Raw genomic sequence first — 27,639 nt, forward strand, 5'->3', positions numbered from 1 at the left:
TGAAATACTCTTATATGAACAAATGTTTTTAAAAATGAATAACTGAAGCCTTACAAAATTTTGGGGGAATGATACTAGCTGGTGTTGTAGCTAGAGTCATTTTATTGATGAATGAATCAACAGAGAGAATCYAAGGAGTTTATTTGCAGACAGAAGCTTTCTCAAGTTTAGACATCTCTTTGTGGATTAAGGTCAAAACCTTCTTGGCTAAACCCAGCAGCCAAAGYAAGAATCCAGAAGGTTTTATTCCTCGGATATAGAGAAGAGTTTCTCCTAATGGACCAACGAGTTGAAAAGCAGAAATTAATAAATWATAAAACTACAATTAAAGGAGAATTAAGGGACTTTCTAGAATCTCTGACCTGGAGCTCGTGAACCAGAAAAAGGACCAGAAATGCAGAGACCTTATTTAGAGCTGACTCTGCCTTTGAAGCTATGTGCCCTGCAAGCTAATGTTTTACTTATGGCCAATTCACTTCAGCRGAAGTAAACTAGATACTTCTACTGTTGGTGGATTCAAAGAGTCAGACAAAACCAAAGCTTTCAGAAAGCTGACTGCTGTGTTCCAAGTGTCAAGGTAGAGGCTTCCTCTTTCTTTATACATTGAATCATTCTCACATCATGCCAGACAACCTAGTTTGGTGGAGCGATATTTCACCTTCTTGTGGAGCAAGGTTTGTATGAAATACATAACTGAAGTGCAGGACACAGTAATGGTGACTAGGAATCTCTAAAATGGACAAAGGATGCATTAATTGAAAATAGTTAATATTCTCAGAGGACAAAATGTGATGTATAGCATTATGAAAAAGATGTTGAAAAATTAGAGACAAAAGACAGACATAAGAAGATCTGAAACCTGGAACAGTAAGGTGTCTCAGTAGCAAAAAAAAAAAAAAAAAAAAAANGTACTGAAGTACTGCAAGTACTGAACATCTGTAATTTGCCAAATGAAAGATCAAGACTTGATTATAGTACATTAACTCTTATGCAGACTATAAAAGTCAGTTTGAGATGCTGCTATGCATTAAGGTTACTAAACCTTAGGAGTAGATTTCCTTTATCATTGCTGTCCTGTGATCTAGGTTAGAACTAATGTAGGTAGCATGCACACTCTGCAGTCATACTTACAGGGAAGAAAGTATCAGTCAATATAGGCTTTCCTATCTAGAGGAGAAAGACATAAAAGCATCTAACTGAGTTCAAACTAAAGCTAAAAATAAGGCATGCACTTTTAACAAGGAGGATTGACTTTTTACAGAAAGAGCCTGAGGAATCAATGGATTCTCCCTCTCTTGAAGTCTTCTGATCTAATTTAAGCACTGTCTTGGAAGATGGATGTTAGTTAAACACAACTTACTGGCCTCAGTACAGGAGCAAGTGTGTGAAATTCTGTGGCCTTAAAATCAAGGTGAGGAGATTCCCTCTCCACACATCAGCACAACTGCGGATTCCTCCCGAGTCTAAGCTGGAAATGTTCTATAACACATAATAAATACAACTGCAAATCACGAGGAATGTGTCGCCGCAGAAAGCCTGTGCTGAAACTGCAGGCTTTTTCGTTGGCTGCGACAGCAGCCGCAGTGCTTTGCCATATGTCTTTCAGTAACCATTACTGGGATGAGGAAGGATGCTAGGTATTCTGGACAGCAGGAAAGTGCCACAGACACATAGTTTTTTGTTTTGTGTTTTTTTAAAAAAAACATTGACAAAATACGTTAGCCTGAGGTAAAATTTCATTGAATCTTTGCTCAGTTTTGGACTGTCCAAACTCCAAACATGTGCATGCACTATTGAAACCACTCTTAGTGTTTTTAATAAGCTGCAAGTATTTTTGTAGGGTTTTTAAACAGGTCCTCTATGGGATTTTGGTATTTTCCAAGGTTCTGTAAGACAGTTCTGTTTTAAAATAAAATCTAGGCAGACTGTGAGACAGAGAGCTGGATCTCCTGGCTGTACACAGTGCCGCAGTGGAGCTAGGTCAGTGGGACTGGCGGGGATAGTCTTGTGTTACCTCAGCAGAGAACTTGGCTCAATGTCAAAAGCAACAGGATGCAAAGAAAACAAAGAATAGAAATTGCAAGGTGGGACTGACCTTAGCAAACACTGGCAAGAGAAGGGAACCACCTTCAGTCCTTGATCTGCCAAATGGAAAAAAGCAAATGGAGGTAAATAAAAACTGATTGTGGCTTATTTTAGATCCAAGAACCTACAGGTAARTGACATGTCAAGAACTAAATTCCTCCTCCTTGAGGTCCCTCTTGGGCTGCTATATTTGCATGAAGAAGAACCTTCCCCTCACACTGTTGCCACATCCCTTGGCACAGCAGGATCCCTGGCCATCACAACTGGCAACACACCACCTCTGGGTGACCCATCCAGGCCAGCRCACACTGGAGACATAGCAGGCAGCTTCAAGCCTGCAATCCTACCATACAGATTGGTACAGCAAAGAGAAATCTTCAGAATAAGTTAAAAATTGAGTGTTCTATCTCTTCCACTGCTACATCAGATTTAAGGAGACCAGTTGTGGCTCTGAGCTCCAACTGCACCRGGATGAGAAGTGTTAGTGTCCAACTGCACCGAGTCTACACCTTTGTTTCAGGGGAGCCTGAAAAGCTTAAGAATTTCTCTTCATTTTTATACTGATTTAAAATTAAGAATTTAGAAATTTCCTGCCAACTTCTAGTTTGGAGAAAGGAATGRATGGCAGGGGGCAAGGTGAGATGAGCTTTGTTTTAGGTATATTGAAATACCCCACTTCAAATCAACTTTGAAGATTTCTAGTGAAAATACATGAAGTTCAAAGCAATGACACTAGACTTCAAAGTGTTTTGTTCTGAACTTATCAAAATTTAACATTTGCYTTTTTTGCCCCCAAATCCAAAATAACCCAAGAAAAGAAATTTCACAAACCAAAAATTAGAAGAAATAAATCTACCATCTGTTATAGTTTCCAGCTTTACCCTGTCCTCATCTTCTTCAGCTCCCTGAATGCCACTAAAAAGATAAGTCAGAATGATAGAGTCATAAAGCTAGCCATAAAGATATTATCTCTATGCCTACGTTAGAATACTGGTCTCTCCCTCAATGGCCGTTGTAAATCTAAAATATTAGCATCTTCAAACATTTTGGAGAACCTTAAATAAACAAGCTGTAGAAGCCTATGTGATTGTCWTTTATTAAATGTTCAGGAGTTATTCAAGCTGCTAGGAAACCTAAAACAAGTTAGGAACTGAGGCTTATTTATGAGGGCTGAATGCTGAGTGTATTTGGCAATGCTGATATTTTGAAAACACTTAGGGACAGTGTTTTTTACACACGTGTCTCCTTTTGCACATTGCCATAGTCTTATAGTCTATGACCTTCCAGAAGTAGATTGACAGGTCTCAGCTCAGCATAGTCTCAGCTGCCAAATATATTGCTGATTATTTTAGTCCTTCTTCCAAAACTTTGAACATCTCATTAAACTCATAGGAAAGAAAAAACAGCCTGCCTCAAAAGAAACAGATCCAGGATGTTWCTGTAAGGCCAAATTTTACTGCAGAAATCTCCTTGAACAGAAAAGAGATGTATCCAAAAGAACTCTTGAAAGGTCTAYTTTTATTACTAAAGATACAGATTACAGTTTACTGAGATTGAGAAGTGGAGATGAAGTTCCTTTTTGCTCTCTTGCAATTAGTCAGGCAACAATTTCAACCACCGGAGCTGGCTACTGTTTCTGAAGACCAGTGGCATCCATGAGTAGCGTTAATGACACTTSTGAATACTAACTTCTCTTCTGCTCTATTTCTGAATATTATACAATCTTAGAAAACAACACTTAAATTATGTGTGTACAAACGCAGTCAGTCTCATCCAGTTTTAAGACTTGTTTTAGGTGGATTTCTATGTAAAACAAACAAAAGAAGTTAAGAATCACTGACAACTTCCAGGCACTATTTCCTTTTCTGTTGGAACCCTGGAGCTTCCACTATGGCTTATCAGACATGCAAACAATAACAGGATAATTCTTGAAGTTCAGTCATTTATTTAGGCTAGAAGAAAAWTATAATAGATTTTTTATTTTACAAAAGATTGGGTTACAACATCTCTAAGGCTTGTTTGAAACTTCTCTGAATCTTCAGAGACAAATTTAAACTCAATTAAAACCTCCTTTGCTTTGAACATGGTTACACTAGGGACACATTTGTAGTTTTTATGGTGCTAAAATTTGGCCAAAAATTTTAAAAATAAAAGCCTTTCCTGCTTCTGTTTGATATCAAAGACTATTAAGGTCAGATATTAAATACAGCTACTGAGGTCTAACATGGATTGAATAATCCATAARCTATCAGGAAAGGCAAATAGTTGCTTTCATTGCCATATTTCATTTTACCTGTCTTAGGCATCAGTCCAGCAAAGTACTTAAATGTGCGCTTAGCTTTAGGAAACTGGGAAATTTTATCAATATTAAGGAAACTACCAGCCTGCTTATACTAAAGCATGTGCTTAAGCATGTTTTTAGACTGAGCTCCGAAAGAAACATTAATGTATCTTTCATACTAATTTTTTTCAGGACTAGGCTTATTCCATACAGTCTTCTCACTTGTACTCAGTTCTCTTCATGTCACGAGTTGAGTATTGTAGCAGCTACTATTCCAATCCCACTTGTCCGTGGACCCTACGTTTTAGAGCTATGGCTCTCCCAGGAAAGAACCACCACACTGTCCTTAGCAAGGTTCATCTTAAATGTTTGGAAAGTGGTTAAAATTGTTTACGAATGAATACAAGTCAAGAGGTGGGGTCTGCCTGGGATCAGAGAGCAGTCAGATCTTTAGTCCTCTATTTTTGGATGTTTTCTCTAAAAGTTTTTTTAAATCTCTAGTGAAAAAGTTTCTCCATGAACCCTATATGTACTAATTAAGTGAAAAACTTCTTTGCAAAGACTACTTTATAATTATAGGATTTGAGCTGTGGCATAAAAATTTTAGATATATTTTTTAAAAGAAGCAGATTATTATATTTAGAGCAAAGTGACCCCCACTTTCTCTCTCTCCCAGGATAGACATGAAAACACCTTTGAAAATTATTTTTTTCCACAAAATATGGTTTCTTTCCCGGGTGAAAGTGCATTTAGGTGAATGTAATTACATCTTGCATTCAACAAGCCAAATATTTGATTTCATATTAATATGTTTTCTCTCCAACTAGTGGTAAATGTGGCTTTGTGCACTAGATGCAGAACATTTTTAAGAGCTGTGCAAAAACAATATATATTTATATGTGTGTATATATGTGTGTGTGCATATATATACATATATAAATGTAAATGCTTACCACAGAAAAGCACTCCCAGAGAAAAAAGTCCTCAGATCTGAAACATACTCCCCCAAGTATTCCATTTTTGTGAAATAAAAGAAAAAAACTTGCAAGTTCCTGATCATGTCATTGTATAAAAGGAAAGACAAGACACTTATGCCACTGCAATTTACCCACCCAGTTGGTGCCCATTCAATCTGAACTACACATATTGTATTTTACAGCCAGCAAGCATTGAGTTGTGACCCAGAAACTGGGGAGCCAACCTAAAAATCAGCAAACAGCAGGGAACCAGACTGACAAAGAAAACCTGAGAGTGTTAGTGTGTCTGGAGGAGTCAGGCGTAATGGTAAGACTGCATCGGGGAAAAAACAGCCAAAGATGCAGACCCCTTGCTGCCCTCTCTGCCCAAGTATGGAGTGAGCTTCTGACAAATCCTTTAGCTGGCTGGACAGAAGCTGGGGTGAAAAGACATCCTTTTCTGACTCAATGTTAAGTACAGGCAATGGAAAGTAATGGTGAAATGTTTAATTAACAAGTTTCAAGCTTTAAGCCTGGGCTTGGCACTCTAAGAAAGYTAAATAGCATCAATTTTGCAGTCTTCTCAAGAGGTATTTTAATGGTGTAATCTAAAAATTGCCTTGATGAATGTTCTRATTTAAATAGAAAACACATAAACAAATATATACCAGTCCCTTTCTTAACGTAAATCACTATGTTTTCTTGCACTACCTTCTCCTGGTATCAGGTGACTGTACTTATAAGAGATTATTATTTCAGATCAGCACACAGAGCAGCAGAGACATATTAAAACATGTTTAACACCTGGATAAGAGACTGCTGAATAGTCTCACTAGCTTTAGAGGCTCAGCAATAGTTAAAAAGAAAAACAAGTTTTCTCTCTGTAAGATGCTTCTACTTTTTATGTAATTTTAAATATTTTTTTTAATTTAATTTTGGAGTGTATGGTTTACTGACAGAACAGTATTTTGTGAGATTTTTTTTCTCTCTTGTATCTTCTCTTTTTGACAAGAAAAAATTTTCAGAATCCTCAAATTGATTTTGATGATGATAAAAATGAAAAATTCAGTCCTTCTCAATTTCAAATCTTGTTACAAGATTTTAAATTGCAATGACTGCTCACAAAGGCCAAACAAACTAAACCAGTAAAAAATCAGAGTTAAAAGATGAGCAACAAGGCTCCTTAGCTTTTCTCCTCTTTTTTCTTAGTCATCCAAAAAAAACCCAAAGCTATGCCGTACCMTCAACATCACGGACATTTCCCAAATGGAACACGACCTAATCTATGGAAAATTATTAGCAACTGAAAGAGGAAAGCAGCCATAATTATGTTTTGAAATTTGAATTTTAGAATAGCATTAAACCAGGATATCTCTGGATTCACACTGCTACCTCCAAGCCACATTGGTAGATTCTTTTTCCAAAACCAATACATCACCTTTTGAAATTATGTTGTACAATTTTTTTTGCCATTTTCACAGTTCATGATTCAATAGCAGCTTCAGCAATGAACAGATAATTAAATTTTCACTTTTCAGCCTTGATGCTTTGTTTATTTAACAAGCCTGATTAAGCAAGAAGTAGCCTGCAACTTGGTATCACTCCAGCTGTTTCCAGCATCTCATTATGTTTATTGTAACAACCCACACCCAACCCACCAGGAGTAGCAGGGAGACTCCAGAGAAATACCATCCTTCAATTTAGTAGCACCAATCAAAGAGAATGTTGGTTTGTTTGAATTGGGGAAGAGAAAGTAGAGAAAAATAAACTGTAAACCAAAGTATGTTCCTACTTACGGTCCCTTCCCTTGGATTAAGTTGGAGATCCAGTGCAATTTAAAATCATAAATGATAAAGATAGAAAAGCTTACCCAGTCCAACATGACTTTGGAAGCCAGAATACCACCATCACAAACAACATCAGGCCCATAACGTGGGTTTTTTTTGATCAGTTCTAAGTAAGGAAAGGAAAACTGGCACTGAAAATGTAAAATAACAAACATAGTTCACTTGGTGTAGAAATTACACCTAACAGGACATGTTCAGATAATTCTTTATTTCCCTTTCCCTCTTCCATTGCCACATCTGTCTGGAACCAGAATGAAAAGTGCAGATGCCTTGAATSTCTTCTGCTACCTGACAAGTGCAGAGAAAGGCAAAATATGGGGATGTTCTCATGTCACAGAAAACAAAAACCCCAATCAAAACAAAAATTTGTCTTAAAAAGATTAAAATCATGGAAAGCCTTAATTTTTGAGGTGATCTAAACTCTCATCCATGTCCACATCATATTTCTGTGTTACTAACTTTTGATTTGGAAAAAACAGAGTAGAAGCGACTACTCAAGGCCATTCCTGGCTCCAAACTCCCAGGGTCCAAAATCTCAGACAGCTCTCTGATGGTTGCCTTTAAAGCCAGTCTGCCTTATTCTGATATGCTAAGTGTGGAAGAGTCTGGCTATACGTGTGTCAGGTGTTTGATCAGCAGAAATGTAAAACCTCAGGATCCAAATTTTCAGATCTAAAATTTGTCTTGTATCTTTGGCCTTCTCCTGAGATTCCCTCCTCTGCTTTTCTTTCACAGCTGATTAGTTTGTATTTGTCAAGCTAAAGAATTGATTCCCCAAGWCTTCTTTTATTGCAGACTTGGTAAATAACTATCTCCTTATTCCAGAGAAACTGGACACATAAAACCAAATTCTTTTCTCATGTGTGTCTTCATCTTTACCAAAGCTAACAGTAATACCRAGGGCTTTGGGATGTTGGTGAAGTCTGCCTGTCTGCACCAGGGTTATCTCCTTCCAGGGAGCTGTTTTGGGATATCCTTCTGAGTCTAGCCTAGCTCCTCTCCTATCATGTGGGAAGGAGCATGTGCTATTACTCCTTCCTTGTGACTTGATCCCCCAGACAAGTAATGGAGGAAATAGCTGGTCAGCAATAGCATAGTCACCTTCAGCTGTCCCCAGGCGGTGCCAGTTCTGCTCAGAAGCTCTTTTAAGTGTATTCTATCTTCATCTAGATACAAGTGCCACTTCAAATTCATTTCTAGCGTCCACTCACATACAACAAAAAATTTTAGATTCACTTATTGCTCCATTCCTTATCATTTCCACTTAACAGAAATGATCTGAGGTAAATTTCTGTCCCTTGAAGGACCRGGGTCTTCTGCCCCTTGAAGACAGGAAACATCGCTCTGTCCTTCCTAAGTATGCATAATGTCTCACTGTCTTCTCTGCACAGGTTTGATTCAAAGATCATTAAAGAAAATCAATGAAAGATCATTGCACTGAATCCCATTATTAGAGGAGTATCACATCAGTGTTTAACTTTGAGAAGCCTGGAGCTGTGTCAATACTTCTTTGGGCTTCAGTGGGAGAACATAGCAGGGTTTACTAAATTGTTATAAGAGAAGAGAGCTGTAATTATTAAACCAAAATATGTAATTCAGTTAGCTTAAGTAAATAGTCTCATGGCCAAAGTAGGCAGGATTTTTCTATATGTGTCTTTTTCCCGTTATGGCTTGTAAAGAGAATGTAAGGATTGATAGCAGAAAGTATATCTAGAAAGAAACCTCTATATTATAGTATATAGATAGTGAGGGTATAAAAKGATACATAGGACCAAGTTCCTTAAGCAAAATGATATGAAATGAATGGCAGTCAGCTCTATCTGGCAGAGAGATGTACTTTGCTGTGGGCTGGTCAGGTCAGAGCTCTGAATGCAGGCAGTCAGGAGAAGTGGGCAACTCCAGTAAAATTCAAGGAGTACAAGGAAAAGGCTATGCCCTGGATGGAAGCCAAACATATCTTGTTGAGGAAAAATAAATATCTCTGCTGGATGTCATTCAGAGATACTGGTATTAAGCTGGTATTTCCCTGGGATGTTTGTAATCACAACTAAAGCCTGATGCAGCAGCAGCGACTATTTGTAGCTACAGAAAACAGAAGCTATGTTCAAGAATAAAAATCGTATCTAAGACAAACCCCAGAATTTCCCTAAAAACAGAAAAGCAGCATCCACATGATTTGTTCAGCTGCTTCATCCTCACACTTCATCCAGTTACTTTTATTAACTTCTCCATCCTGACCCAGGAAATCTGCAGGCTGCTSCCAACTCTGACCTTCATGTGGCAGCAGCAGTGTGACCTTGTCCTACCACAATAAGCATTAGTAGGTTCATCTGCATTTTCTCCTGCATGCATGAAATCATTTCAATCATAGGCAATTATTCTTCTCCCATGAAGGTTTTTAATTCTTCTGTGTGGTGCCCACCAACGACTTAGAAACATAGACCAGTTCCACAGAAACCAGCAGGTCCCTGAACTGCAGATAACAACCATGCTAGCAGCTTTCACCATAACCTTGTCCTGTTTTTATATTCTGCCCATTGCAGCTGGTAGTGATCACTGTCATCTCAAAATGGACCTCCCAGCTACCCCAGTGCAACTTCTCTCATGTTCTTCAACTGACTGAACCCAAGAAGTAACACAGATCCCTTCTAAAAGCAGAGCACCTCACTGAGGCAGGAATCATCACTGGCAACAAATGGTCAATGGAGAGTATCAAAATGTAGCTGCCAAAACTGCCTGATCATATTGACTAATTATTGAATTTTATAGAACTAAGCACCTGAAGCTGTCTGGAAACCAACCTATGAGCTGTGGGTTTTCTCTAGACTTTTTCATCTATCCAAACAAGAATTCCTTTTTTTTTTTTCTTTTTAAATGTTAGCAGGATAAAATATCGGACTGTGCAAAATGACTGGCTGCTATATTTAACTCAGACAAACACATAACAAATCACTATTCTGTAGAAAGAAGGCACACCTCATAGGCTATATTTTTTTTTCTTGAGACCTGGACGTAAGACCACAACCCTCTAAATAATCCTCCAGAAATAAACCAATGAAATGTTCACTCTGACAACAGACACAGTATTATACCTGCAGCTGGTAAATGTTTCCACAGTTCAACCACCTTTCCTTTTCGTTTCCAGTAAAAATTTGATCCCAGGGGAAAGAGTCAGCAGCTAGGATTTTAATTACTTTTCTGCAATAGAGTAGAATTTAGAGTAGCATTTTTTTAATGCTGCTGATGTATTCTACTTTTATTCTCTTTCTTGAAGGGAGGACAGATGTTAGTTTACAGCAAGTGGGTGTCCTATGAGGACCCATCCGTTTTGTTTCTGATATGTCCTGATCCCTTGTTATTTGTTATTCCACCGTGCATTTGCTGAAGACTTCAGAGAACATTTTCTAGTGATACGTTATGAAACGCTGTCGGCTCAGTTTCTTTTGGACCAGAGTATGGACTGAGTATACTGAGTATAGCACCTTGCTTGCCTAGAACTGAAGCTTAAGGATCTCCAAAAATGGGAGCTACCATAAGTTTCAAATTTAAATCCAGTATTTGACTCTGCAAGTGTCCCAAAGTCAGGATGCAGAATCCCCTCACATATGAGACTGGCTTCAGAAGTTTTTTTATTGTTTGTCTATTTGTTTTAATCTAGGATAGTTCTTATTTACCATGTAGTTTTGAGCTTTCATGCATGTCCCAGCACAGGACCTTAAGATTTTCTTTTYTGCTATGAGAACTAGAAACTAGTGTTTAGATAAAAGATAATGCTAGTGTGTTTTTTATTGATTTCAACAAGGAGAAAATAAAATATGTTTACATATATGATATATATATATAGTTGTATATATAATGTATACATATAGATGTCTGTACACAAACACATACAAATGCACACAGCTCTAAATATATGATACTGCAAGTACTGAAGTCTAGTTTTGTTTTTTATGATGTGTCCCCATAAATGGCACACCATATCCCATCCTCCTTTCTCCAGTACAATAACACCCTTTTGCCTGAAGGCATATTGGTGCTGCTTCCTGAAGCAATTGGTGGAAAAGAGGGCAACAAAATCTGCCCACAAATGACACTGAAAGCATGAACTGATCTGAGGAGAGCTGGAATTTCAGTCCTGCAACTAAAAATGTTTCTTAGGGTGCAAAAACTCACACAAGGACGCCTGAAAAGTTCCAGATGTCATAACTAACTGGTTTGAATAAAGTGGGCCTGGATCACAGTAAATGCATGTCGATAAGTAAAGTCCAAATTGGGCACTGCTGACAGCTCTACCATCATCTAATCGATCCGTTATGGTTCTGACCATTCCCTGTCAAATGGGACCAGAATCAGGCACCTCCGGAAGCTGAAACATGAACRTGCAATTGTCTTAGTTTCAGAAAAGTATGATGAATGGATGAATGAAGGTTAAAAATCAAACACAGCTCCTGATGACCAGTGTGCCTCCACCATTCCTGGCTGATTGTGCTGTTGCAAAAAGCTGTCAGGATCCCTTGAATGAAAAGACACATTCATTCAAATTCAAAGCGATGGACAGGAAGAGCAGCCATACAAGTGGAAAATTATTGTTTCCCATTTGGATAAATCCTTTCCACTTATCCCATTATTCTGAGAGATTTGCCTGGTCAATCTTCATCTCATTTTACTAGTAGGCCATGTACAGAGTGCTGAGATTTCCACCCAGGAAGTCCCTGGGGAGAGCAAATGAAATGCCATAAACGCTATTGTACYCCAGTGCTGTGCTGGTTACTGCTTTGGGATGCTTAATAGATTATTCAGGAAGAGAAGTGGGAATTACTAGGGAAATTAATTAATATGAGAGCCCCCGCTTCCTTTCAAATGACTTTGCCACACAAATTTCACTTTTGCAGTACATCAGTACGTATCCAGCGTCTTTCTCTGACATCTAACTGGACAATGTATTTTTCTTCTGGGATCTCCGTGTATATATATGTCATTTCCTATTTCTCTAAAGCTGCAAGGTTAGAAATATCTTAAACATAATGTGCTCTCTCTTTCTGAAATAACTGTGATTTATATTAATGCTGTTTTATAACTAGCAACTCTCTGCCCTGTACTCATAAACTAGGACTGTGTTCCCAAATTTTGAAATGAGACTTTAGGATAATGAAACTTTGCCTCTCTGTCAATACATTATTCTCACAACTCCTCATCCAACCCACAAATTATCACCTAAAGTCTTTGCTTCCAAGATTTGAAAATATCTTTTTCCACAGTCCATATTCTGGTGCAGGTTGATGTATGGAATGGACATTCAGAAAATACAAGCCTGATAATGGCTAACAGCCATACCAGAAAAAAAGAAGTACATATTACTGTTGAAAAGGGGAGCACTTAAATTGTTTTATATTTGACATTATAATGAGCACAAGTCAACAAGTTTCATGGGACCAAACATTTTCTGTTAAAATACACTGAATGCTCACTGCAAGTTCCTTTGTAAAATATTTTATTCATTGCATTTTAAAATGCAGTTATTTTCCTGAAATATTGGAAATAACTTGCAGGCTCATAGTCAGCGAGATCTATGTGTAGCTTAGTCTGGGTTGGATAGCAGTTGTCAGTCAAATAAATTCCTGAGATGATGTATGCGTCAAACCCTCAAAAAGAAATGAATACTGACAACCTGAAAATTGGAAAATATCCTTTTCCTCATTTAATATACACAGTCTATAATAATAAAGTGCTAACTGCAGGGCCTAACTTAGAGTCCCCAGGGCTTTAGCAGTCCCTAAAGAATCTCATATTGAACAAGATTTTTCAAAATAGCAGTATTTCTCTTTAATGGTAGAAGGCTACACAACAGTGGTTGAGGAGGACCCTGCTCCTTGCGGACTATGGGYACATTGTTGCCCTGCGGCTCCTCCTCGACCAGCGGTTCTCGTGCTCACTAGGTCTGCGCTCCAGCACCCGCTCTGGCACTGCTTAATGGTTAATCTCCTCATTGATTGAATTATAAATAGAAACATTTTAATATTTAGTCACAGATTTTTTTTTTAACTTTTTTAATTTTGCTATAAATAAGATAGGATCTTTAAGCAATAATATTCTTGGGGACTTGAGTTTGAAATTGGGAGCTTGGTTTCCAGGCTTGGGTAAGGGTTTCTGTTACTGTTGCTGTAGTCTGCAGTTTACTTATTTGGCTACCTGGTATTTATGTGCCAAAGCCCATGTTGTGTGGAACCTGATATTCAAACACACTTTTTATTTTTGCGGTTTCCTTTTTTTTCCTCATAGTGGAGAAACAAATAGCTTTAATTCACTAAGGTCATAATAAGAGTTTTACTTATACCCAAGATTTTAAAAATAAATCCTCTCTTGCTTTACACTGTCATAACTCCTCAGAGTTTGCAATCAGGGATGTATAAAAATTTACATTGGCAGAAGATGTATTGCACAGTGTTCAAACACATCCAAATTTATGGCATATCTGTAAGACCGTGGCCATTTATCTGTTAAAGCTATTGTTGCTTCGTTATTATATGCCTTCTTCACATATTCCTGAACGTTGTTTTCTTGCATTCCTGTAAAACAGATCCAGAAATGAGCTCTGTGGAATGAACATGTCTTAATTCCCTGCTCTCATGTACCCTCTGGCCAAAAAACATTTTCATCTGTAGTATACGCGATGTTTGACACACKGACTCGTAGCTCATTGTCATGATAGTAATTACTGGTTGGGCCCAAACAATAAAGCAGCAAGAGAAGCTGCTGAGCTYGGAGAGCCAGAGGGCCTCAGCCCTGAGGAGCACAGATGGTTCGGATGCTCTTCTTACGCTTCTCCTTTCCATGGGATGGTAGCATGTTCCCGAGGGAAGAGGATGGTTCTTCTGCAGATTGGCATGTAACTCTCTATTGCAACCCCTGACATCACAGGAATTTTTATTGAAATATTAATGGTCCTGTTTTTAATAGGAGTTTCAGCACAACCTAAATTAAACCATTGGAAGAGAGATATTGTCCCATTAAGAACAGTAAAACCTTAAGCTCCCTTCCTGAAGAGTAGCTGTGGGCAGTAAAAGTGACAACCAATTTAAACAGGCGCTATTGCTTTATAAGTCTCTGAAGTGTGAAGTCCCAGCATGCCTGATGTATTTCATTTTAATTTCCTTTTGGAAAACAGAGCTGTGGTTAGTGTGGAACCTCACACATACACACACACGCATGCAAAAAAAGCCTTAGGAGTGCAGGAAAAGAGGAAATTATTTAACCCTTTCAAAAAGCTATACAATTTCTTTACCTAAGTATAGAAAAATAAGCATAGATACTTTCTCCTTTAGTTCCTGTATAAAAATAAACAATAGTCTTGCATAGTTAATAACTACATTAGGGCCCCTTGCTAATTTCTGCTGCAAGTTCTGAAAACTGAGTGAAAAATCTTTTGCTRGTTTCCCTTCACTTTAAGCAACTTCTAAATCAGCAGCTTGTGCCCTCTGTAGGGGGAAAAGATAAGATCATGTAATTTCATCTGATTTCCCATTTCCAAGCTATTTCATTGACATCAGACCACACAGGTACATGCAGACTTGTTATCAGATGCAGCTTGCTGCTGGTTTCAGGTCAAGTCTGATGTTTTCAAGATGGTAGCGGTCTCAAAATGGGGTGAGAAATGAGCCAGGACAACACAACAAAAGAACCGGTGACAAAAGTGACTAGCTGAACACAGCTTGAAAKAGAAAAAATGTATCCTGCTTTAGCCCTACAGTGAGATTCTTTCAAAGAGATTGACAGGCCACAATAGGAATGGAAACTTCCTTTGGGATCTTCCCTTATCTTATGCAAAACCAGTAGCTCATGGAATCATTCAATACCATCAGGAGCATCCTACTATGGGTACCTGGCAAAAAACAAGCAAAGGAGACTGACCAGAAGCAATCATACATCCTACCTGCGAGCCCCTAACAGATGGACCTGCAGAAAAGTAAATAAATAATGCTCTTGGTTAGAATTTAATTAGATTTATTTATTTTTGCTCTTACTGCTCTAAAYTATTATTTGGGACAGATTAAAAAATGACTTCTTACAAAGTGACAGAAAAGTCATGTAAATAGTTAAGTCTCAGGAACACATTTTTGAAACAGAAACCCACAAATGAAAAAATCCTGGTACATTTTATTATTATATCTGTAGGGTCATGGTTCAACTACAAGCATCTATTAAGCCATTAATTACTTCAGTTTCATGGGAAAACAGAAAGAGATGTGCTGACGACACGATCAAGGACTGCAACAACTGTCCTACAGTTCTGGAAGTTGTGCTACGTTTTGAGGATTCCTGCTGGTGTGTCTATGAAGGACAGGTCTGTTTATTTGTAGTAAACTACAGTGTAGAAAGAAATTAAACTTGTATTTATTTTGCATATGTATATTGCATTTGCTAGCATGAAAGGAAGGCTCTCTATTTTTCCAGACCAATCAAGGAGAAAATTTTAATGGTCTAAACATCTACCCTTTCCTGGCTGACAGCAGCTTTTGAAGCCCAGACCCAGTCAGTTAAGTTAGACAAGGTACCTTCTTGTCTCATCATTTCATCGAACTGCAGGAACAACATGGCTTGTCTTTGCCCCATAGGAAATTCAAGGCAAGGGGCTCCCACATGCTACATTTAGTGCTGATGCCCATCACCAGGAAAACTGTGAAAGGCTCCTTTAGATTTAGGAAGCTAAATGGGGTATATCAAGTTGAAGTGGTTTAGAAATGTTGCATTCAGTTTTTGAGTAGGTGGTGGAAAGTGAGGAACTTAAAGATTAAGGTTTGAAATGTAAAACCTACAAAGTCGTGCTTTTCAGGTATAAAAAACAAATAAAAACATGCACATCCAGAGAGCTCAGATCTGACTGCCTCCTGCAGAAGTGCAAAACCAAGGAGCTCGTCACCTAAGGATGCCCCTAAGTACCATCCCCACAGAATACCCCTATCTGCATGTTAAGAAGACAGTCCAGACACATAGTGGGGATACAACACTTATCTGTGCAAATACCAGGAACAACCCAGGAAAGAAGGAATCGAATGGAAATGCAAAGAACAGAAAAAAACCCCAGCTTATTAACTCTTCAGTTGCACATGAACTAGATAAGAGCTCGTTCTCCTCTAAAGCCAGGCTCGTTAGCTGTAAGCGATGTGATTGCTCTTCACCAGGTGACCTGCAAGAGCCAGCTTATAAATTACCCTGTCTCAGTAGGTGTGAGTAATAACTTGGGGTGAGGGTTTTACAAGCTGGGGAGTATRTTAACTTTTTCCTCAACTGAGGCAATGGGGAATATCTGAAATGATTGCTGTCTAGCRTTCTAGTACTTTTCTACGTCTCTAGCTGGAGCACAGATCTGAAGCCTTTGGGATGGAAGAAGGTAGACGTTCAAATTGTTATCCAGAGTTAGAAAGATACTGAGTTTAGACACAAAAATCAGAAGTTTTGAGCAACAGATAGCTTTCCAGTTGAGCCTGATACCTCTCAAATATTGAAAATAAATATTTCTGAATTTATGATAGGGTTTATAATTTGGAAGCTCAGTTTACCAGACCTATTTCTGCATTTCTATCTAGTAGAAGCATAGTTTGCAGCTCTATCACTTTAAAACAGCATTAATTATTAGTGCATTTATGATATTGATGTGTGTGTTATTACTTAGTCTAATTCYTAGGGATTCAAAGAAAGACCTCCTGCTTGGAAGGCTGCTTTTTCTGTGTTTATTATAGCTTACAGATCTGGCAAAAATAATGTAATTAAAGTCAGGAAAATTTCAAACAATGCTGCAAGAAAGGCTCAGAATATCCACGAGCCAAGCCAGTAGGTGAAGGGACTGGTTGCAGCTGGAGCTTTGAGCAGCCTCGATAAGGGCTGCCAACGAGATGGGTGTGTTGGGCTGAGCCTTGCCCAGGTGCGAGCGGTCACGTTGCAAAGCGGCCTCCAAATGCGACTCTCCCGTAGCGCTCTGCTCCRCTTGGAGAGCTGCCGGCTGCGGAAAGCCCCTGCTCTGTGCAGCCCTCAAGGTAACTAACTGGTGATTTTTGTCCAAGCAAACTGGAAGTCAGTTTGTCCCAGGGAGCTGCTGGTGACTCACGTGACGCCCTGGCCGCCTCCTTGCTGAGTGGTGCGCTTAATCCATTTCTCCAGCCCTGCCAGTTAGCAGGGACTTGAAAGCATTATCCTGTGCCTGTATATGGAAAAGGGATTTTTTTTTTTTTAACAAGGATAGGGGGGAAGGCAGTAAGGGAAGAAAAAAAATAAAAAGAAGCAAACAAGGTAATTCTTAATGGTATTATGTGAAGAATATTATGTTCCTAGCTATCTTGCTGAGGGAAWTCTTTCTGAAATATTCAGATATAGAACATAGAAAAAAAATTAATTCCTACAATTTTCCTTCTGTAGACCTGTCCCTGAAATCTCTTAGAAACATTCTTTTAGTGAGACTGTTTTGTTTTTATTTTTGATGCTTCAGTGATGCAGCAGCTTCTCCTGCTGTACTTTATCACTTCTGTTTGCCAGACTATAGAACAACTTGGGTATCTGAAAGTGGAAAATGATAAGGACTTAACAACTTTTTTGGAAAGTTTGGCTCAGTCTGGTTTTTATTTTATTTGAGCAATTTGTCTGTCTGTAATGCATGTGAGGAGGTGCATATCTACGAGCTTTCAGCTGTGCTAAAATAGCAGAGCTCTGAACAGTAGTGAAATGCTGCATCCCGATATCAAAGTCTCGGGTAACATCCTGTCCCCCATCGAATGTGGGGGGGAGGGAATGTGTTAAAGCTTCCTAAATCCAGATGAAGTAGGGACTAGCGTCGTGGGCAGGAAGTCAGGAGTCRGAGCCTAGTGAAGCCTATTAAGATGGAAAAAATGAAGTAATCCAGTACAGTGGGCTATTCAGGTCTGAACGCAGTGAAGTAGGAAAGGCAAAAAGGACACGGAGATTGAAATTCAGATGAAATTTGAGGGTCTCTGCGCAGCAGCTGTAGATCATGTCTGGCAAAGCAAGTGTTTATTTGGACAATAATAGCCTTGAAGCCTCCTGATAAAACCATCTCCTTGCACTTCAATCCATAATACTGCCAAAGGTTTCCTTAAGTATTCCTTTCTACTGGGATGTAAACCAATCTCTGCCCCAGCATCGGGGCTGTCGTGTACGGGGAGCGGAAGGGGGATATGAAAATGATTTCCCTTAAAGCGGGCAGGCGGGGGGTGGGGGCGAAAGAAAGTATGGAGGAAGGGTCACTCTTTTGTTAATTTTTTTTTATCCACATCTTTAATTATTTCCTTGGAAAAACAAACTAGGCGATGGATCCTGGGTTTCTGAGGAAACAACAGAGGAAGCGGCCTGTTTTGCGAAGCCCCCTTGCCATGCGGTTGCTGCTGTGTGCCTTTTGTCTCACCGGTTTCCTGAACATGGATGGAAAGCGTGGCCCTTTCCTAATCCGCCTTCGCTTCTCTGCCGCCCTCCCTCTCCCTCGCCTGCCTTTGTACAGTCGATACGAGAAAGGAACCAGCTGCAAAAAAGCCTTTTCATGTCTATCGTGCTCCCTGACCCCCCTTCAACACCTTCTCATGCCAGTTGGGATTTTCATGATTTCTAACGTTACGTTATGGCAAGCTCCTTCGTCTGTTGAACTTGATGGGAGTTCGGCCCCGGAGTAGCAGCTGGCTATTCATTTTTAGCATAGTTTTTAAGGAGAAAAAAGAATTCTGATCAATTTTCTCTTCCATCAAGCAATTCAACTTGCAGTTTCTGTTCTCCTATTTTAGGAAACGTGTTGAGTTTAGGACGTAAATGAATTAGAACAAGTTTGGCTTTAAAATCCAGGTTTAAATTCAGATATTGAAATTCATAAAGCATGTGGATGAATATTAATAGCAAATTCCACATTGTACTTAACTGCCTTATAAAGTATTAGGAAGCTTCAATTCCTGGGAGCACAGTCATTTAAAAAAAAAAAAAAAAAAAAAGCATAATTCCAAATACAGAATCCTCTATTCATGCAAATAAGATGAAAGAAATGAAGGTACTAGATCAGAGAAGTGATTCTGTCCTGCAATTTAACTTTTAAATTATTACAATGCTAGAAAAGACCAGAAAATGCTACTCTTTGGAGGAGATTTGGAAAGAACAAAGAAAAGTATTTATTACAGTGAAGTTAGACTGTCCTAATRCTGCCAGCTGTCCTTCAGGCTTATTTATTTATTTATTTTTAATCCCACAACAGGGATGTTTATGAAGAAACAGATGCTTCCTCTCAAGGCACTTATTTGGGAAAAAGGCTAGTTTTGAATTAAAATTCCCAACAATCTAAATTACACTTCCTTCAACAGCTTAATATAACCTGAATCCAAAAAGTATTTCTTGGTTCTCTAGTTTATCAAGAAAATTGAATTTCAGCCAGTTGTCCTCTATCATGAGGAATAATCTCTATCTAGTCACAGCATTATTATTGAAAAGGTGTCTGGTCTGAAGATGTGAAGAATTAGAGAGCTTATAACTTCCTTAGTAGTTCTCTTTGCTTATCGTAATTACTGATCCCTCGGTCTCCTGGGTTTGGGCTCATTCAGCATCCAGTGCTTTCCTTTTGTGAAGATGTTTTTACAATGTTATCATGCTACTTCTCGGCCCTCTCTGATAAACAGCTCTCTACAAGGCTGGGCCTCCAAACTTCTTGCACCTCTTTCCTGCACCCTGTGCAACGTTTTTTCCCTCACATTTGTTTTAAAATCTGGATAGCAGAATGGGATCAACATCCCCAACACTCACCATCAATGTACATAATAAAAAAGACACAGGCCACATTGCAGAAAAGCCGTCAGCGCGCTATAGTGACCAATATATAATRTATCAATGTGAGCTGTGGAGATCTAAGCTTCATTTAGTATCTTTTATGAGCTGTTACTACGGAAATAGACCTCTTGAAAATAAAATCCATGGTCACTGATGTTCTATATTCAGTAAATATCAGTGATATCTGATCTGAAAATAGACTGAAATGCAAAAGCAAAGAAAAAGAATGTCAGTAATAGAAGCCTTGGGGTGGATATCACTAAATCTTGCCACTTGGTATCTGTAAGATGCTGTTTTTTTTTTCTTTTTTCTAAACAGGTAGCTCAAAAGTTATCAAAGATCTTTAAGGATAAGAAGCTAGTATTGTGCACATTTGGCTTGTGTTAATGTTTTGGATTTGGGTTCTGGCTCCTCTGATGKGTGGCAAGTCTGTTAGCATTTTTCGTGTGTCTATTATTCATGAGATCTGCCAAAGATTCAGCCAACCTAAAGCTGGGCACTGCTGTGGGGTTACTGTTTAGTCTATTGAGGTGTAGCTCGGATCCATCTTTCCTTTCCTTTCTCCAGAAGTTGGCCATCACAGCTGCCTAAGCTGGCRGAACAGTAAACGACAACGGTTACGAACGATTGCTGGTGGTTCCTAGGACGCCCGGCGAGTCCAGGATGTTTCTAGCTTCTTGAAAATATTTCCATCACGTGTCTGTGTAGGTAACTGACAAATATACTTAAAGAACCATTGCCACATCCAACTAAGCTTAGCAAAGGCCATTAATATATTGCATATTTCTCCTACCGCAGTATTTCTCTTTCCATTTTTGTTGCTGACAAAAATACTTTCATCTAAAAGTAGAATATCCTTCTTTTTTTTTTCTAATCAACTGCTGCTTTATTTCAAAGTAGAAACTAAATCTAAATCAAGTAAAATGAATAATTGTCCATTTTTCATTGTGCTAGTCAAGTTGAAAGGTTGTCATATTCCTTTTGAAGAGTTCTGTAGACATCAGGTTTCAGACTCTGAATGGCACAGTATTTGGGTTACTTGCACATGCATCTGTATAAAATTTCTAAAATACATTGTTTTGTTACCAGTCTCTTGGAAATAGGAGATCAAATCAACTATTGAATACAATCAGCACAAGAACACACAAATTAAATGAAAGAATTCATCTCACTTGGCTTGATAATCACCACTTCAGAGTTAAAGCAGACAAAATCTAAATTACTCTACTCCAGTAGTAGGCCCAAAATAGGAGGAATCAAAATAGAATAAGTCCAAAACTTTTCTTAGCAATCTACAAATACACCAAAGACAAATAATCTGCAATTTTCACCTTCACATTGTTTGTGAATGGTGGATTTGGTCTTTGTAAATGTTAGCAAAACATCTAGCATGTCTGTGGAATAATTCAGCAAAGAAATTGGCCCTAGCCATCATCAGAGCAATGAGAAAACAAACACAAGTGGATTAACATAATTGCTTAATCAACAACATTCAACCAAGGGCCTGCAAGTGTGCTGAATTAATCATCTCATTGTGAGGTGTATTATAAGTAATGAACATAATGAGATCTTTGCACAGCTGGGAACTATTTTAATCCATTAACAACCAAAATAAATAGGTCTTGAAAAACAACAGCTCATTTTTTTTTCACTCTTTAACTAGCCTTGATATTGAATTTGGGGTTTAATTTCACAGAAATGAAAGGAGGAATCATCTTCTACCCCTCAGCTTCCCCAACTGTGAGTGACAACTCTCTTCACAGGAATATGGTCCCTCAGTCAATATTAATGGATTCTACATTTTACTGGTCATTGCGATATTTCAGTGAAATCAGTACACTTTCACTGGGAATGCTGCATAAGGTAGCCTGCATATTGAGATGATAGGGATAGAGCCAAATCCTCTCATTAGGCATCCTGGAGATGGAGACCTCTGAGGACCTGTGGAGGGTCTGAATCTTTTCTTCCCTCTTTACCCATTTTAATCAAGTACAAAGTCAGAAGGGTGGTGGCCTTTGCCTTGACATTCCTGAATATATTTCACCTGCCAGCTAAAACCTGAATGTCAGAGACAGTCATGTACTGTTTGCATGGACTGACTCCTTGGAGACTTCCAAATTAGGACAGGAAAGACCAGAAAACAAAACAATTGCAAATGCCCGAGAGAAGAGCATTTGAAAACAACATGCATTTCATTGCATAGGTCTCCAAATGGTGGTATCAGTGTAGATCCCTGTACTCTGATAAGTATTCCTTTCAAACCAGCTGTGACTGTTAAAGTCCTGTTAATTTGAGGCAACTCAATGTGCAGGAATTTATTGTACTGTTTTCTAAAGCCTGACGTCTTCAAAGGAAATATTTATCCACAGTCATCACTGACCTGTGATGACTCAATCAATCGCAGACTGGCAAGAAAAACCAACCTACTCCAAGGGATTTAGGAGACAAAGTGCTCCCTTTTGGCTATAAGTAATACATCTCTGTTCCAGTCCTCAAGGGTCACTGTTAGAGAACTATGCAAGCATCATCTCCCCCCTTCCAGCTGGCCAATATTTCACTAGATTACTGAGGCAATAGCAAATATATGGTCATATTAAGCATACATAATATTCTCTCTCTCCATTTTTCAAGCAAGATTTTTTTCCTTTAAAAGCATGAAAGTGAAGACAAAACATATTGAAACAGGATAAAGCAGATATTCAGCAGCATGTTACGTGGTTTGGCAAACACAGCCGAGGGAAATTTCTTATCTGTAGACATCCTCCTCCAAATCCATGCTGTCTCCTCAGTGTGGTGTGTTAAATACTGCAAAAATCCCAAGCTGATCCTCACATAACTGATAAGGAAAATGTCAGGGAGGGGAGGGTTCCCTTCCTGAGGTGGGCTGTTCAGATGGGGGACACTATGCATTTGAAAAGGCTTGAGTAAAGTGCTTAATCCATGCACTTTGAAAGAAAACAGAATTATATCTTGATCACCACATTGATCTTCATTGGCTATTCAGACCAAGAAAGAGAAAAGGATTTTTTCTTTTTCAGGAACAGCTGGCATAAAATATCCCCAAATAACAAGAAGGCTAAAAATGGTTGTCCACAATAAATCTTAACTATTACTACAAATCAAAGTTTCTCCTATTGGTTATATTGATACAGAAGTATCTTCTTGAAACAAATTTATGGCTATCGTGATTAGTCTTCATGAAAATTTGGATGATAAAATAATCAAAAATATAAATTMTACATTATAGTTTAACCTCCTGAGGTTAACACAGGTCATTTTGAATCATTTTGTTGTTGCTCACCCAACCGGGCTTTGTGATTGGGATTTCTTGGATGTGTTTTGGCTTTTCTTTCAGATTTTGAGGTGCTGTCAGGTGGAAATGAGAGTGCAGAGCAGTTTATCATGACCATTAATTTCTGCTGAGGCAACTCTAGGAAAAGGCTGTTGTTAACTTGGAATAACCAACAAAACGTAATGATAGTATTATAAAACTGTCCAACAGTTATCCCTCTGTGTAGGTAAATGTGCATAAAATGAAGAAATGAATAAAAACAATAGTTAAGTAGGTATTTGCATTGGAGGAAGACAGGTTCTTCTTTCAGTCAAGGACAATCTTTTCTGTACTCACGTTTGTGGAATCTCTTGSGCTCCACCTGAAAAAAATGCACTGCGCACAACCCTTCCTTACCATTATAATGCCAATACACACTATAGACATCTCAGACTGTATATACAGCTCTGCTAATTGATGGTGACAAGTTGTTTGCCGCATGCCAAATACAGGGTGTCTGCATTAAATACAGAAGAGAGGCTCCAGTTTTAAAAATCCTCTGAAAATTAGTCTCCTCTAGCTTTTGCAACCTCAGCACCTGAAATTTAAGTAACAAAAACTAGGTGTTAAATTTGGCATTTGAATAACACTTCCTACTTTGCAGCCAACTTCAAGGTTTTAAAATTTAATTTTACATTAGAACAAAACCAAAACTTTTAAAATATTCTCACGAAACAGAATTGTGTCAAACCATCTGTCTTGCGATGGAAAGAGACAGATTTTACACGCCATATTTTCTTTCTCTCACTGGCAGGAAAGGCATGGCCAGAATTTTTTCCATCAAGACTTTAATTAAACTAGGATTTCTCCCTTAAATGTTTAGTCTTGGCAAACCAGAATGTTTTGTTAAGAGGACATTTAGTAAAATATCATCTCATAATCTCTAAAAGTTTCTTCTAAAATCTTGGTAAAGTTTACATGTTCAGTATAGTGCACTGATTTAGGCTAATAGTATTTTGCATAATTAAATCTTAATAATCTTAATACTCTATTCCTTAAGCACAACAGGAAAAGAGAGAAAAATTGCCTGCAGGGAGGCTGTTATACTTTCTTCTGATGTACAGCAAAGGACTGAAAGGTTGCTAGTCAACGTTTCATTATTTTTCTTCTATGTGATACTCAYGACCATAATCTTATAAAACCGAAGATTCTTGTCTTGGAGAACAAATGAGCATATGTCCTCACCACAGACAAGACAGGAAAACCTTAATTATTGTAAAGGTAATATATATTTGGCCAGGATAAGGTGTTTTGTTGGTTTTCATAAAAATCTAAGGCAACRACATACCCATTTTGCAGAAGCATCTCAAATACTAATTTAAAAAAAAAGAGTAACTAAGTTGCCTTGTTTGTAACTGAATGGCCCTTAYTGTTCTTCAGAAATGGAAAAAAAAGTATCCTCTGTGATTTCTGAGTATTGAGGTCTTTTCTTATAAAGGGCAAGGGAATCTTATGTAAAGACTAGATAGTAATCTGCCTAAACCCTGCATGCAGAGGTGGTCTCTGGTGAGCACATTAGCCAGGGTTATTCAGATCAGCTTAAAAACCTCATGTCTTGCTTTAGCAATCTTTAACACCTCATGCTCTGTGATAATACAAATTTGAGACATTTACCAAACATGCATTCAGAGAAGCATTACTGGGAAGCTGCATTCCAGTATCCCCCTATTCACTCTCATGACTTCTTTCAGAAGCAGAAGTTATCTGATAGTTTTGGAGCACCTTGACAGAAAAAAGTCTCTCTCTCTTGCTCTCACTCTCTTTCTCTCCCCTTTTTCCTCTTTGAAAGTTGAGCAAACACTGCTGATTTCAGGGCAGATCCTGCATTCTAGTGGATCAGTCAGAAAGGAAATGATTACTACCACAGCATGCTTCAGTGGTAACCCTGTGCTCTCTGAGTAGCATATATGTGTCTGACAGACAGAGATGTATGTATATTAGACCCAAATTATGCAGAGTATCACTCATCGCTGCCCTCTGAATATTTGTTACATGAAGGCCTCTGTGTGGCTGCACTCTCTTGTAAACTTTCATATTAAAAGGATTCCCCCTCCCTCTCTTACCCTCTTCCCTGTATTTTTTTTCTTCCTGCTCCAGGCTTGCTCTCCTCAGCCAGGATGGTGCTTTATCTCAACCCTGGGCCTGGGCCTGAATGAGGCYTCTCAGAAGGTACTTCCTTTCTGGCCCACGTTCACATTGGTGAAAAACATGCCTCTCCTGAGCCTCTGAGTCGAGCTGAAGGAGGATAAGAAGTCAACAAGTATAATATGAAAATAAATAAAAATCCAGTTCAAACAAACCACTTGCCTTCAGTAAATAGTTGCTGGCCCACTTTCAGAACTGCCCAGCAAATCTTAGCTATCTTGTTTTCAAACAACTTGAAGGMCTAATCCTTCAAAGGTTACCTTGTTTTGAAGCACTTAATTCGGCTCACACTGAAATTACTCAGATATTATTGTGTATCAATGATTCATGATGGCTCTGCTGGAAAATGAAAGCTAAGGAGTCTAATCAATAAAATAATTTGGTCTCTTTGAACTAGTTCCAGGTCAATTTTTCTTGGCAGTTTTTTCGCTTCCTGAATTATACTGACAAATCCATGAATAATGATCTAAAATTACACAATATACAGAAACCATCTGTTAGATAGAAACTGGAAGGGTGATGTCATCAAGCTACTTTTAATCTGAAGCTTGTATGCTGCCAGTGATGATGTCACAGGTTTGGCAACCCACTAGTAGACTTGGTTAAGGATGAGTAGCAATGCAATTTTCTCTCAATTTCTACCATGAGATTTCACTTGTGCTTATTGTCCTAAGGGAAAATGGAAGCACTGTGCACTGATAGGCAGTATAATTTATCCTGTCTGTAGGATAGTGGTGTCAGTGTAACCATAATTTATGTGCAGCCAGCTGATCAACAAACCAGAATTAATCAAGTATCTCCTGAACTTTCATGAAGTTCTCCCTTACTTACAGATTTAATCCTGATCTCTCAGGTCCTTAATGAAACATCTGTCTTTACCTCATTACTGACTGTGTACTTCAGGCGAGTCAGAGAAGTAACTACTGGTTCCAACAGCATCCTGGAAAACAAGTGAATGCTCTGATTCAATTCCAGTAAAAGCTCAGTCCAGCCTTGGACACTGGATTGAGTCCAGTCACACTGAGATAAACAGCAAAACTCCACGTAATTTCAACGGACTGAGCGCTCTGGGCTGCGAACTCGCCCCCCATCTCAGTGACAACGTACAAGGACACGGTAGGCTGGAGCCAAAACCTATCTACCAAGGTATTTCAACTGACTGTGTCCACTGCCAGTGGCTTCAGGGATGGTTAAGGATTTCCATAGCATGCAGGCCTGTGGAATAACCTGTCTCAGTCTGATCTCTGATAGAGACTGTATTAAATTCTACAGCATGAAACTCACTATCCCTTTCAAATATTAGTTATTATTATCACTTTGATGGTCTTGACATCTGTTTGAAAGGATTGCTTCCTCTGCTCCTCCTTACCCTTACTGAATTTCAGAGTCTTCTACCATCTAACAGTGCCACACCGAATGCCTGGGAATAGATAGTGAATCTTTTCATGTCTCGTCTTGCTGTCACTGAGCCTGAAAACCAATCTCTTCTTGACTTCTGGTGCTGCTCAAAGAACACYAGGACTTTCATTTTCAGAACGTAAGAACTTCTTAGTGTTTGGTGCTTCACGAATTCTCCTAAGACAATTTTTAAAAGGTCTGAGTTTCATTTAAACTTCGTATAATATTTCACTTAATTTGTGCTTGTTTATCGGGAGGTATAATTTAATTTCTCTTTTAAGTGCCTGAAAATATATTTCTAGTTAAATGGAAATCTGTAAACAATCAAGTTTCTTATTTTAACATTATTTTCATTCTGTCTTTAGGGCCTCATAAGATAATAAAATGTTAGTTTTTCTTTCTAAATGCAACAGTCTCATGCTCGTCACGTTTAGGAAACTTCAGTCATGAAAATTTTAAGTTCTGTTTTTAAACCTAGAATCAGCTACTTCTGACTGACTTGCCAGTACAAATTCACATCAGTTTATATGCAATAAATTGCCCCATGAATGTGCTGGCTGTTACTGGAAAAATCTGTAAGTGCATTCAATGAGTTTGGTATTGCACTGAATATATTAGCTTTGGAATCTAAATATGAATCCATATGCAGCCCTGTGCACAACAGCTGAAACAAGAGCAGATCTTGGAAATATCTTACTTTACAACTTCTATCCTCTGCCTATCTACGCTGTCAAGATTTTCTGTATTTCAGCACTTTCAGTTGCACGTTGCCAACAGACTTTCTAATGATAA

The sequence above is a fragment of the Rhea americana genome, unplaced genomic scaffold (assembly GCF_003343005.1).
Source record: "Rhea americana isolate MKP2758 unplaced genomic scaffold, rheAme1 scaffold_21, whole genome shotgun sequence".
Classification (NCBI taxonomy): Eukaryota; Metazoa; Chordata; class Aves; order Rheiformes; family Rheidae; genus Rhea; species Rhea americana.